The sequence below is a fragment of the Gadus macrocephalus genome, chromosome 13 (assembly GCF_031168955.1).
Source record: "Gadus macrocephalus chromosome 13, ASM3116895v1".
NCBI classification, from domain to species: Eukaryota; Metazoa; Chordata; class Actinopteri; order Gadiformes; family Gadidae; genus Gadus; species Gadus macrocephalus.
The window spans coordinates 17834928-17844345 of record NC_082394.1 but is presented as its reverse complement, the minus strand read 5'-3'; the positions used below and the strand labels follow the sequence as shown (position 1 = coordinate 17844345).

At 47.1% G+C, this 9418-nt stretch overlaps 1 protein-coding gene across 1 annotated transcript in view; it reads left to right on the top strand.

The window, feature by feature from the left end:
- Positions 1–1007: 1007 nt before the first annotated feature.
- The window catches only part of frmd4ba (FERM domain containing 4Ba), a 39370-nt gene continuing 30959 nt past the window's right edge, over positions 1008–9418 (top strand). The window contains exon 1 of the mRNA XM_060070189.1: positions 1008–1299. The gene's annotated coding sequence lies outside the window, so the exon portion shown is untranslated. The remainder of the gene's footprint in view (positions 1300–9418) is intronic.

The window sequence follows — 9418 nt, the reverse complement described above, 5'->3', positions numbered from 1 at the left end:
GCCTAGACACAAAGAAAGGTATTCGTTCTCCTTTCTGTCTACATGTTCCCACCGTGCACCACCACGATTGGCCCAGACCTGACATCTCATAGGGGGTTCTGTACCCACTGTCCTGGTCCAGCGAGTCCACATCAATTTGAGACACGGTACCCCCCAACCCCCCCCCCCCCCCCCACACACACACACACACACACACACACACACACACACACACACACACACACACACACACACACACACACACACACACACACACACACACACACACACACACACACACACACACACACACACACACATTTCCTACGAAGAGATTACTGGGCTGTTCCATTGTTCCACTGGCTGAGTCCTCTACAGCACGCCACTCCTTTCCTTCCTTGTGTATTCTCATAAAAGTGTGAAATTCGTAATTTTTTTCAAAGTCCCACAACGGCCATAAAAAGAAGAGCTGTTAGTGATATTTCATTAGGAGTGATTCTTCATGTTCTTCTTTTTACTTTTCTTTGATTTTCTTTTTGATTCGCAAGCAAAATCTGTCTCCAGAGAGACAGATAAGGGGGTGGCATAATTTGATTACTCAGAAAAATATATAAATGTGTAAAGACGCTATCCGGCAATTTAATATTAAATATGTACACTGTGCAATTATGTTCCGAAACCACAAACTCATGTCGGTTGTGTCATGAATAAAAAAAACAATACATGTGTGTAATCAAATTGCAGTGCTGCATCTTCAATTTTATCGTTTATTAGTCACCACAACATATTACTATATTCTGTAGGCATAGTGGCTTAGCTTTTGCCTATTCACGCCTGCTCAGTAGCCTACACACACAAGTTCAAACTAACAAGGTTCTCTTTATTCCTGGAGAGATTTGAACCGCGTTAACGGTCACTCTGGACAGGCGTGGTGGAGCGCCAGAGGTCGCCAGAGAGCACTCTTCCATTGGACGGCGGATATTTGCTCAGCGAGGGACGGAGGGAGATTCGTCTGGTGGATGAATTGGCTGAGGGTGGCAGGAGGATAGGAGGCGGGGTGTGTGTTTGTGTATGTGTGTACAGATGGGACTGTGTACGGCGAGGTTATGTCGACAAGGCATCGTTCTTTACCCGAAATCAACCGACCATTAAGCGTACAGCTTTAGTTCTTTTTTTCGGAAGACTTGTGACATTGAAAGAGAGTTATTGGATGTATTTTTCTACTCGCCGGTGACGAGGAAGCACCCGCTTCTTACAATAAGTGGAGTTGACTGTGTCTGTGTCCACACACAGCGGCTGGCTGCCAACAAAGGAAATAAGGTGAGAGATGTTTCAACCTGTTTGCTTTTTTGAATAGAAAAACATTGATTTAGTCCTGATCGGAATTGTGTGTCGAGCGGCTTTGGCTCACCTGCTCCAGGGCGCACCATTTGTAACTATCTGGAGCGGCGTTAGTGGGTCGCCCGGCTGTACTTTGTGATCGGCATTGGACAATAATAGTTGCGTTGTGCCTTCTGTTAGTGTAGCCGGCTACAGTATATATTGTTGTGTTTTGGGTGATCGGTAGGCTAGACGTGTAGTCCACAAGTTTAACGCAAATTGTCCAAGTATGCTAGGTTTCATGCATATTGTTCATTTTTAATAAGGCTCCGCTTGTCATTCAAATAATCTTATGATTGGCTAAAAAAGTTAAATGGATTTTTTTGAGGAGTGCACTACGTGATATGACAATGTTTTTTTCGTGTTGGATAGTCAAGTAATTTCCCATGATTGCGATTTCATGTGATGTTTGAATTAAATTGTGGAGCGTGAAACAGCGTGGAGAGCTGAATGCTTTTCATGTGGAGATACAGCCAGACGCCCTCTAGTAGGTTGACAGAAATGCAGACCGCTTTTTTTCCCCTTTTCTTTTTTAAAGGTGCTCTTGGTTTCTGCTCCACAGCCTGTGTGAATATCCTGTTTCCTGTCCTCAAGAAACAATGGGAGAGAGGGCAGGCATGTGACATCCTGCATGGGTCTTGTGTCACTCTTGACCATAAACATAGGGGTTGAAGAACTAGGCCAGACTCGATCTCGTTCACACCAGACCAGAAAACAAACAAAAGGGGTTTCCCAGGTATATATAAAGTATGTATCAACAACTTGTGGCTGGAGTAAATCTCTTGTCAGGTGTAATTATTTTTTCCGTAAATTGGGATGGCAAAGCAAAACTGGATTATAAACTATCTTTGCCAATGAATTTGTCATAGAACAATAAGAAAAGTATTTGGCATGTGGTGTAATCACTGACTCACTCAGTCACTGACTCACTGACTCTCTCACCCTCTCACTTAGAAACCCAAAGTGACGCATGTATAAAATTGCAAAGGCAGCGGGACATTGTCCTGTACTTAGTCTGGGACATTCATTCGCTTTAATGGGGTCAGCGCTTTCAATTCAATCAAACTATCAATTGTCAGAGAACATTCCGACACTGTTTGGGTAGCCGGCAGAGGCAGATGCTCGCTATCAATCGGTGTGAATTCATTCACTCTATACACATACCATTAATTTAGAAAATATCTCCAACATGCTTCCGTTTCCAAACTGTGGTACCAGCAGAGCGGTTACGAGGCCTCCTGACAACCTGTGAACGGCCATCCTCATATGTTCCCACTCCCATGTCGTCCCTCGCTTTGTCCTTAAACAAAAAGTCAAATAAGCATTTTTCGTGTGTGTGTTTGTGTTTTACTAATTTCTTCCCACATGTATTGGTTTAAGTGCCCTCAATGCAAAAGAGGATCAGCAGTCATATGATACTTGGCCAGAAACTAGTGTACCTGCTAGGCAGGTTTGGACAGCAGGATGCACCTCTGCACAGACTACAGGTGAAACTCTTTATCAAGTACAAAGAGAGCACATACAAAGATCTGACTACGATTATTCTCTTTGTTCACCCATCGGTTTTCATGTAGTCTACACGTGAGTTAAAAATAGATCAACAAAAGCATTTTGCTGTTTTCTGATAAAGCGTTTGCTCTGAGAGCTACTTGGTTGTTTTCTGGTTAGACCGTTTGACGTGAGCAATGGCACATTGTCGTTCAATAGTTGTTTGTGGGTCAACTGTAGTTGATGTGCTTAGCAGCTGCATCAATCAATGCAGTTCCTCATTCTGAAGCGGGGCATCTGAGGTAAAGGGTGATAAAGATTAAAACAGCACAGACATATTGCAGTATCCGCCATCAAAGTATCACAGCGCAATAAGGTTTTCCAAAGATGACAACCGGGTCCGTCAGATATTAAGCAATAGAGTAGGACGGTGCACAGTAATGAGTAATCAGTATTTGTTGTTGAGGGGGATGATGGGGGGGAAAGGGGGTCAATGTTATGACCATCAACTGGACTGCCGGTTCATCGGATAGCTCTAATTCGGCCTTGTTCGATCCATTAGGGATAGGCGTGTGGTGAAAGCAAGGTTCATAACGACGCAAGTCATGTCAACAGGAATCTGCTCCTCGTTGGCTGTGGAGCCCAGGCCGTCCATCTCCCAGCCTGTTCCTTCTCTCACGACCGTCTTTGTTCTCTCAGACAGGATGTCCTGCATGAAAACAGTCGGTACCTTACATTTTTCACAGCGCATTTTACAGTGTTGCAGACATATCCTGCGATATCCCACGGCCATGGTGTGCCCTTTGGAGGATTTACTCTGGATTTGGATTTGGAAAGCCCCAGAAATTGCAACTTCCATGAATACATGTTTTGTAGTGGAGGTCCGTTATACAATACAAAAAACATGCTGGTTTAACGAGTTCAGAGTTATCATACTATATAATTAAGGCATGGTTCTGAACATTTCTCTGTATTTTATGACTAATTCAATTCAGTTTTGGGTCGGATTGCAAGGTTGCATTGACCCTGTTATTTGTGTGACGGATTTCAATATTCAAATACCTATTTTGGTTCTCTGGTTGCCCATAGCAGCATTTATATTCAACGCTGACCAGCGCATTTGAGTAACAAATTCCTGGGATGCGCACTCTCATTCAGTCTGAGGAGGCTCTCCAAGCAATTCCTTTGGGACGCCATTTCCATTTCATTTAAGACCAAAGAGACTGCATTAAGCCACTGCAATATACTTCAGTCTTTTAATAGACAGAGAGGCAATCCCAGGCAGTTCGTAACACACACACACACACTCTGGATTTATGGAGGGAACATACACAATCATGGATTTATGGATTTCCTAGCTGTACAGTTCCTAGCTGTCATCGATTGGGGCCACTTCATAATGGTGTAGTTGTAGTAGTAGTAGTAGTAGTAGTAGTAGTAGTAGTAGTAGTAGTAGTAGTAGTAGTAGTAGTAGTAGTAGTAGAAGAAGTAGTGCCCTCAGGGGGATTGTGTAAAATACAGCCGGAATGTATTTGTTTAGAGCGGCAACTTGGAAATTGGAAAGCTCCTCATTATTCTTTAGTGAGTAGACTTTGTTTAGTTTGTCGTTCAAAAACCTACCAATCCAGCCCAGCATTGGTTTCAGGCCCTGTGTGTTATCTCGTACAGATGAAATGGTCCTTGGCAGTAGGTTCCGATGTCTGTTGCTCCGTGAGCCAGGAGCTGTGCTGTCTCCCAAAGCAAAACAGCTGTCTGTACTGTACTCTGTACTGTGTTGTTTCCATGCATCTCTATCTGCTATATTAATCCCAGTCTGGTTCCGAGTGGACCCATTGCTCCCTTAGTGGTTCCCATTGCTCCAGGCTTTTGTTGTTGTTGGTGTGGAGGGAGAGACATGAACCTGTGCAGGCCTGCTGTGGTTCCCTGTAGATGAACAACACCATAGCCGTAGGCACATCTCATAAGAGGGCACTGATCTCTCTTGTCTTGTTCTCAGACAAGCATAGTATAGCTCTGAGGCAGGGAAAATGGAAATAGCAACAATACAAAGCCCTCTGACATCTATGTCTCTCTCTCTCTCTCTCCCTGTCTCCCTAGCCCTCTGTCTATCGCTCTCTTTCTCTCAGCTGTGGGTTTTGTGTGTGGGTGTGTATAGTGTTTTTTGTTATAAGTGGGGTCTTTGCTTTGGGGTTTGTAGAATCGGGGGGGGGGGGGGGTAGAGTGATTCTTCCTGTAATCATGCTGCTTCTCTCAACCCATTCACCGCTCTCTGACTTTCACGCCATCACACACACACACACACACACACACACACACACACACACACACACACACACACACACACACACACACACACACACACACACACACACACACACACACACACACACACACACACACACACACACACACAGAGAGCGAGAGCACCCGTAGAGTCAGTACTCTGGGTAATTATTATTGAGAGGGAGGGGGTGTTGGAGATGCTAAATGGTAATGGCCAATAAGAGACTCCGAACAGGGGTGGGAAGTGCTCATCGACGGATGGAGCGGGAGTGGTGGGCCTGGCCCTGTCATTATCACCCCTGTCGGGGGCCAATGAAGACGTACACAAAATACGCGCTACGTGCTCCCTGAACACACGTACCCCAAGGCGGCACCCCGACCCGGGTCAATAAACGCTCACCACTAAAGATCACCGCGACTCACACGGAAGCTTCCCGCAGGGGGGGGGGGTGGAGGAGGACGAGGGAGAGGGAGAGGGAGAGTGGTATGGAGAGAAGAGCTCCTGTCCATGTATACACCTCCTTTCTTCTCAAGCCAGAATAAGAGTTTGCTTTCTTGCCGTGCTGATACTATGTTGGGGGATCTGTAGTATCTCTCTCTCTCTCGCTCTCTCTCTCTCTCTGAGAAGCTTAGGATTTAGTGTTAATAGTGTCACATGAGCCTCTTCTTTAACCGGGTTAATCCGACCTCCCCCTTCCACCCTTCACTCAAACCTACCCCACCACTACCGAGATAATACATAACCCTCCCCCCCCCCCCCCCCCCTTGCTCGCACTCACAGGGCTCCTTCACCTGACCACCACTGGGCGGTCGGCCTATAAACTCCTCAGCTGCGCTGCAGTGAGGAGTCACCCTGCAGCCCCCCGGGTGGTGAGCGTGTGTGCTGGGAGGGGTGGTCTTCATCACCTGGCCGGTGACCCTGAACAGAGAGGAGCCCTCCTGCCTCCCAGAGCTGGGAGATGGAGACAGGGCCTTACTGTGGGAGGGGGGGGGGGGGGGGCACAGAGCCTGGCGGGCTCCCAGTGGGAGGACAGTGACAGGGAGGGGACAGGCGGGGTGGTCTGGTCCTTTGATGATACAGTAGGAAGCAGGGAGTCTGTCAAGGGCTAAACGGCCTTAAAGTCAATGGGGATATTCGTCATAAGAGCGATTGTTATTTTTAATTACACACTGTTCATAGGCTGCTTCCTGTATGGGCTGAGCACAGGGGATATCCTATGAGCAGGAGTGTTTGCCGTAGCCTTTCACCCAGTACAGTCCATTGTTGTGAGTACAACCCCATACACACGGCGTGCAGAGTAGCCGCTGCCACGTTCACAGAGGCTGGGCCCCTGGTGGGCCTTTATAAAGACAACAACTAAAGATAGCCATCAGCAACATTCGCAGCCTCTCGCATGCTTCCCATGCCCTGGGGGCTGTCGTATCGCGCTAGTGGATGATAAACCGATGATTGCGGGCCGGTGTTAACATGACCTGGATACTGAGAGAAAGGGGATACAGTGGCAACATGCGCCGTGCACTCCCTAAGTAGGCACCCTTCCAGGTTGTGACGGGTGCAGACCACCCTTGGTTGTAAGGGAATACCGGTAAGGTAATATGGCAAGCTAAGGGCACAGGCCAGGGCTGCGTCGTCTTCTAGAGAAAGATTATTAGATGGAAGGGCTTGGTTTTAGACTTTGTACTCTGAGGTGTGAATTTAAGCGCCGAGGTGTAGTAAAGCCGTTACCTCTTGCTAAAAAGAGATAGCATTGTTAATGTTACGGGGGACTTAAACTGAGCTTTATTACAGTTATCACTGCAGCAGTGGTAAAGCACTGGCTCTTTCGGGCCAAACGTTTCAATTCCAATTCAAGCTTAATTTCCGCTTTCAGAAACAAATTGTGAGAAACGGAGTGGGGTTTCAGACCACCATGGAGGGACACACATTTGTCAGGTGGATTCACATATGTCTCTGTGCAACAATAATCTAAACGACAACATTTCATAGAACAAGGGTCTGTAAGGAACAACAGTCCTAAATTAGTGTTGTGATTGGGCAGTGAGAGCCGTAGCAGGGATCCTATTAGGTAGTTAGTCAATTAGATTTGCTGCGATAAGCCAGAGGGTCTCATGATGTCATCATCACTAATCACAACCCCCAAACCCGCTAATTAGTCATTATATCCTCATAATAGCTTCCGCTGTTGCTGCAGTGATGCAGTACATGCTTAGTAGTTCTGACTATTTATTTATAGATGACACACCAAGCTATCAACCTTTGAATACCACACGCATTCGCAAATGGGTATTAGTCTGGATCCTTTGATTTTCGAAGAGCGTTATTAATGGGCACAGACCAAAAAGCCATTTGATAGACCTGCAACAAAGTCATTGTATCAAACCCGCCACATATTTGACCAACGGTTGTGATTGGCGAGACCCGGGCCAGTTCTTCTGGAAATGTGTCTGAACAGGAAGGGGGCACAGTTATTGTAAACGGTGAATATCAGCACATCAGTGGCCAATATATCTGTGTGAATAAGAACAAATGTTCAAATCAGTGTTTTTCAAAGGGTAGGTTTGTCCCATGCCCTGTGCTGTGGGCCTGCTTCCCTGTATCTCCCCATGGGGTTCAGCAGGGCTGCGACTCTAGACCCTTGCCTTGCCATGGGTTAATAAATATTTAACAATGGCCGCAGCACTAAACACAATGTTTCGGTTCATGGTTCCAAAAATTGGTTATTGTGATTTTGACTGATGACTATCACACTATGCGTTACCACATAAATATGGTAACGCATAGTGATATTTGAGGGGGCTTTGTGCTGCCGCCGCTGTGCTCGGCGGTGTTGTCATACAGACGCTGACCCTTATCCCAGCCTCAGAGGGTTGCTTGGCACACATTCAACACGGAATTGGACGTAATGCGTTTATGTCGTCTGTGCTACCGGCTTGTAATTTCTCCATATTTATAGATATATGGCCAATGTCATGTCAGCTACATTGGCCGGTCCTGAAACAAACAATGGAATCAGCATGGGGGGGGTTGAACATAGTGCCAACCAAAAAAAGGAAACGTTACGACCGATTACCAAGTGATATGCTCCACTTTATGGATCCGACTGCGTTCCATTAGTCTCCCATTAAAAGAGCCTTCTTAATGAAGACATTAAACTATGATGCATGAACCAGAAAACCAACACTTTGAGGTCACGCTATTCGTATTTTTTCAATCCATTCAGGTCTCTTTCATTTCCCCCCTAAAGGCTCATTACCGATGATCTGTGTGCTGCTTCTTCCCCATCACTCCCTCCCTCCCTCCCTCCCTCCCTCACTCACTCACTCACTCACTCACTCACTCACTCACTCACTCACTCACTCACTCACTCACTCACTCACTCACTCACTCACTCACTCACTCACTCACTCACTCACTCACTCCCTCCCTCTCTCCCTCTCTTTCTCACATCATCTCATTCTCCCTCGTCCTTTGTCTCTCTCTGCTGCCCTGTGGTGCTGCTAAAACCAAGCCATTCATATTCAGGCATTCTCTTGTTGATGATATTCAACACCAGTGGCCCGGGCCTACTGTCTCCTCTGCCTTCTGGTGGTGGTGGAACAGCCTCCACCCCTGATCCGGGCGCCCTCCGTCCCCCAGGGAGGTGGGGGGGTGGGGGGGCATATTCTGACACGGCAGACTGCATGCGGGCCAACACGGTGGCCTCTGTTACTACCCCCCCCCCTTGCTGTCCTCCACCTCCCCCCTCTTCAGAGCATCTGGTTCACACACACACACACACACACACACACACACACACACACACACACACACACACACACACACACACACACACACACACACACACACACACACACACACACACACACACACACACACACACACACACACACACACACACACAGAGAGAGAGATAGCCATGGCCTCTCACAGCTCCAGCGTTGGTCTCAGTGCTGTCCTGTATCACAGATAAAGGGCGCCCCAAATCCTGAGCCACAATCGGGACAAGTCAATGGGTCCAGTGGTGGCCGACTAAGCCCCTCAAGGTCTCTTCCCCCACCCCCTTTAGCCTCTTTTATACTGCAGTAGCCCCCCCGACCCCTGGCAGGCCACACAAAGCAGAGCCTGACTGTATATTACCACCCAAAATGAGAAAGGAAAAAGCTTTGTGTGTCTCTCCATTCATTCGGCGGCACGGAGCTTCATCACATGGCAGTAATTGGCTGTGATTGAGACGCCTCGTGGTTTTAGCTTAAGATGATGTGGTTGCGCCTAAAGCAGATTTTATTC